The sequence below is a fragment of the Dendroctonus ponderosae genome, unplaced genomic scaffold (genome assembly GCF_020466585.1).
Source record: "Dendroctonus ponderosae isolate FM_Combo_2020 unplaced genomic scaffold, Dpon_F_20191213v2 Dpon_F_20191213_8, whole genome shotgun sequence".
NCBI classification, from domain to species: domain Eukaryota; kingdom Metazoa; phylum Arthropoda; class Insecta; order Coleoptera; family Curculionidae; genus Dendroctonus; species Dendroctonus ponderosae.
In genome coordinates this window covers 1,478,423-1,483,990 of record NW_026019016.1, presented here as the reverse complement: position 1 = coordinate 1,483,990, position 5,568 = coordinate 1,478,423, and positions in this window count along the sequence as shown.

Genomic DNA, 5,568 nt, shown 5'->3' with positions numbered 1-5,568 from the left:
AATGCAATAATATATAGGGTATTTCATTTAGAAAAACACAACTTTGATACTTTTAGGGCTTTTGGGACACTCTGTACATTACAAAAATATTTTTAACATGTGCACCCGATAGGCGTCTGTGGATTCATCAAATAATACTTTGCATAAAACAAACTGGCTAGCCGCAAACGTCCGTGCCGTATAGAGTGAATAACCCTGTATATTAAAATCTAAAACTGTTGGATATTTTAGAGTAAAAAGCTATTTCTATGTGTAAAGTGGATGAAGACAAATAAACAAAGCTATTTGTCGCTAGACTAGAAAAAATTTACATTTCAGCGTGACCAACAGAAAAGTCAACAGGGTAAACATGAAGCATTTTCCAATGAACCGAAGACACTTCCAACACACAAAGCTTCCATGTTCCATGTCAAATGTTATGGAGATAGAGAAGATACTTACATATTAATTTCTTGTCAAAGATAAAAATGAGAGAGTCATCATAAGTTGAATTCTTTTGCGGCAAAATATGTTCTAAAACTCTCGTTTTTCTCGAACTTTTCCCTACAACCTGGCAGACAACAACTACCAACAAAACGGCTCTGGTAACGATTCGAATGGTTTTTTGCACGTCATTATCAATAAGAGGAAATCGAACGAGTTTTTATCGATTGCTTTCAGTGATTCCGATTGACGGGGATCGCGATAATGGAGGCAAAAAGGCAATGATCGTGTCGATCTGGCAACTTGAGGACTGGTTATAATTACAATTGTCAATTTACAGTTCGTAGCATGTGATTTATTTGATGGAACACAGTATTTGAGCCTTGCGAGGAATTGTTTCATTAGGGTTGCTCGTGGGAACATTCCAGCCAAGTACCTACAAAGTATTGCTATATTCAAATAGTTGCGGATTTTTTAGACCGAATTTGTTCCTGAGGTCCAACACGCATGGTTGACATCTTCAGAGGGTTGTTTGGTTCGGCGGTGAACAAAGCCTCTGAAGCACTAGTCACAAAAACCCTGCCAATCGCCAATAGGGTGTTTTCATATAATTTTATGAGCAAAAAAAGTATCCATAATAATTTTAAAGCGAATTTTAATTCAAATCAGATATTTTCCGCCAGAAACGCCGAAGCCGTATCGTCGGTTGCCTATCCCGATTATGACGTAGCAGGTCATATCAACAAAGTGCCTCGTGTTTATTTTGTTGTTTTCGCAGCTTTGTTTCATTATTTGTGTTATTGGGATTATCATTATTTTATTGATTATTATTATTATCTTACATAATGGAAACTTTATAACTAAATAAGTGGTGTTTTGTGCCAGGATGCAGGAATACCTCAATAAGTGCTCCAAATAAACTCTTTCTAACCGTTCCTCATGATTATGCACGTAAAGTTTTATGGTTCAAATCAGCTAGACCTGATGTTCCTAAATCAAAAACAATGTTTTTTTGTTGCGAGGATCATTTTAATGAAAGTACGAACAAAAAGCTAACGATGAGGCAGACTCTGTGTTCTGGGCAAATTCTACCTTGTACAGTGCACAAAGAACACTCGCGTGTCAATTCCACATATCCGATATCACCATATTGTTCTCGTGATGCCCAGAATACAAATTTAAGAGTATATTTTCCTTTTAAACCAGCCATGTGTATAAGTTAGGTTAAGGTGGATAAGTGAAATTCTATATATTATTTACCTAATTTAAACCAATATAGACCGATTAGTATATTAAGGAGAGAGTAACTAATAATGAATTTACGGATTTTTACTTACGATGCTGCTTTGAGACTTTTAAATTCGGCTAAATTAAAGCGTTTGTCGTTTTTTTAAAATTTGGTATCGATAAAAATATGTACACATGGTAAATTGTTTGTTGACGCTTTAAGGAATCCTTCTGAAGCCATTTTTTAGTTTAATACAAACTATAAGTTATTTAAATCCACAAAATAATTAATGAAACACAACCACACAGCGAAACACTATGCACAGAACGTGAACAATCCGCCATTTATATGACCAGAGACGTCACAACCAATAGGATTGCGTTTTAGAGATTCATAAATAATTTGAATTTTAGCTGAATTTGTTTATTAAATCTTTAACAAAATAGCAATAGATAGATACTATAAACTTATTCAATCTTTCATATATATACATTACCATAGATTACTGTTCAGTTTGTAGGAATTTTTGATGCAATGAAAACACCCTATTGTTGTTGCGATATTTTTACGTTAAGTACCACAACTGTGTGTAAAAATGACCAAAATCAGTTTTAAGAAACATTTTTAATTAAGAAAAAACCGCAAAAACTGAATGTTTTGTTCCCTGACCCCCCTACCCTTCCATCTAAATTCATTAGTATCTAGGTTTGTATGTGAATTATTATTAGGTGATTTTTTTTGCTGTAATTTCCCATTGATTTTAAATAAGAAAAAATCCCGCAACATGACTTTTACAGTTACACGAGTGTCCTTCGTTTGTCTTTGCGCCGACCATTCAAACTGACCGCTGAATGAAACGACAATTTCAGGTGGTATTCGCTTTTTCTCGTCATTTCGACCATTTTAATCATACCATGATTTTACTTATTGAGTCAACTGAAGAATAGAAATTGCCCAATTTTACCGAGCGACGCGTGTGTCCAACTGAAGAAAGAATGCCGGTGTGTCGTTCGAGCGCTTTTTCATGCAACAAACGGGGCTTCAGACGAAATAAATAGAAATTACTGTTAGCAGGCAGGCAAAATGTGAGAAGTTGGCAAAAGAAAAATGAAGATGACTTGACTGAAATCCGCGGAATGGATTTGAATAATTATCCCCATTTTTTTCCTGTGAAGCACCAAAATTCAAGAGAGAGGTTTTTAACTGTTTAATTTTTTTATTTTACCTGTGCAATGGTCGATGACAGTCAAAAGCTGAATGAGAAGAAATAAAATAAAAGCAATCAATCAAAAGAACAACAAGAGGCAAAGAAGACAGAGCTAAAAAAAATTTGATGAAAAATATTAGAAACCTGTTCAGATGCGAAATAATAGACATTTTCGGCACATTTTAAGCGTTTTTTGAGCGTTCACGATCTTTAACCGATGATTTCTTCCTTATGAGTGACCCAAACGCTTTACAAATGCATATTTGTGACCTTCTTACCTCGAAAGGAATCGATTGAGCTCAAAAAACACGCATGTGAAATTTTGATTTTTGTACGAAATTTTTCTATTCGATTTTTGTAGATTTTTTGAAAAAATGTAAATGTTCTCAAAATCTCTTAAATTTTGCTTAAAAATTGAGAACATTCTTGATCTGAAGTACAAAACCTCGCCTTTTCGTATTACGAATTATTTCAGTTATGTTCTGTTGTATGTTATTTATTATATGGTCTTATTATTCTCACCCAAACTTTCCAAAAATGCAACTTTCTTGTTGCCTTTTTGTCTTCAATATTTCCAAACATCTTTCCTGAAGGCAGCGTTCCCTAATTCTGATAGCTTGTAACCAGCAAAAAATTTAAAAATTCATTTTCGCAACAAAGATAAAAATCGTACATTACCACATCCGGTTAACAGATAAGAAATAATGAAAATAAACAGAGAAGCAGAGACAAACGGAAGATGAAAATTAACAAATAAAACATTACACGAGGAAGCATTTATTAGGTTTATTATTTAGTTTTGGCGCAGAAAATGTTCAGAAATTGTCCGTAAAATGTGTCGTTTTTGCACACATCTCCAATTTTGGAAAAATTGCTCAAAGTGTTGTGGGATAAATAAAGATTTAAGCAGGACTAAGCGCACAGGAAATGCCTTCTTAGGCCATTCAAAACTCCATGATTTCTCGTTTCCTTTTCATTCCAATGACTCTCGGGATTTCTTTGACGAGCATTAAGACAAAACTAGTTAAAGTGTTTAGTAGTAAATATGTTCGGTTTATCGTTACGCTATAGGTCATTATCTCAAAAACTGTCCGCGTTCCATGATCGCCGCCGTTTTATCAGCAGAGAACATGGCTTGCGGTGTAACATTTTAGCTGCAGGAAAAAAACTCCGGGGCCGGTTTTCTGCGGTAAAAATTGCCGCCGCGAAAACTAGAACAAACTCCTACAACTCGAAAAGGCCGATTATATTTCGCACTGACACACATTCGTGCGCTTTTCGGGTTGTTTCTATCGACCAATCGAATCGGCCGAAGGAAAAATGTGATATATGTATGGGCACCGGGCGCGATTTACATACTGTATTAATAAATGTGCTCATGTCGGTTTGGGCTTATGGAAATTGAGTTATTTACTGTCCACCTGTTGTGTCCATTTTGATATTTGAAAACTACTCGATCAGGCTTATAGATCAGGATTTTTATTTATGTTTCTGGTCTTTCGTAAGCAGCCTTATTGGTCGCGTAGTCAGTTCTAAGTCGGTTCCATTTCGATGGAAGAGGGGAAAACGTTAAAGATAATTCAACTAAACTTAGTAAGTACTTTAGTTTTTTTTAGATAGTTGAAGTATGTAATTTAAATTTGATTTAATGGAGGAGTTTCCCAGCTGCACCAACCAAAGAAGAGTGTCTTCAATTTTATTTTTGGTTTTTTTAGTTTATAATTAGGTTTATAAGACAGCAAGGTTCCCTTGGACTGAAATTCGTTGACTGAAGATATCAACGGGCGCTTACAACAGAAACTTAGAAACTTGGCCATTGCTCTAAGACCCATTTACCGATTTTTGAGAATCTACCAAAAATATTCACGAGTATCAAGCAAATACATCTTCAATCATCTAACTTCGATAGTGAAAATCATGGAATAGCTGGGAAGCGAAGCACAAGTTTTAGAGCGGTTGATGCTTAAAGTTGCCCAACTAAAAAGTCAGCACCAAGATTTACTGATTAATTTTTTGAGCAGTGCTCTATAAAAAGGCACTACTTTATATTTTATTTATACTTCTATTTAATACTTTATCTTATATACAGTACTTAACGTAAAAGCCGATTAATTGGCTTGTTAAAACTCTCCGAAAGCTTTTATTGACCCGGTGATCACGCCTGCAAAGCAGTTTGGCTATAATCGACTTGTTTATTAATCGTCGATTATAGGGCTCTAAGGAATATGTTATTAGTTATTGTGATTTGTGGGCTCGCAACCAACTTTTTCGATTCCATTCCAACGCCAACGATTGCGCCATTTCGACCTTAGAGGTATATTAGATCAATCTTTGAGCGTTCGAGCTCATTTCAACATTAACCAGAAATAAGGAAAGTGTTGTCTTGGCATTCATTTTGCCATCCGGTTATTGTTGATTGCTTTGCAATATCACCGTAAACTCGCTTTATAGCGCATAACAGTCAACGTTTTGGAAAAACACAAATTGTTTGAACTTGGTGGGTATCTTCAGCTCTTAAATCTTCACTCTGAAAACCTAACAAGCGGTTGAATAACTACTTCGACTAGTTAGATACGGACTTGAATGAAGTGAAACGTATTAGGGCTATTCGTTGAACGGCCAGTTCTGATAGCACCTAACGAGCTTTATCTGAAATGAGCGAGTAATACGTCTGATTAGGTCAAAAAAATCGCTCGAAATGCCGATAGGA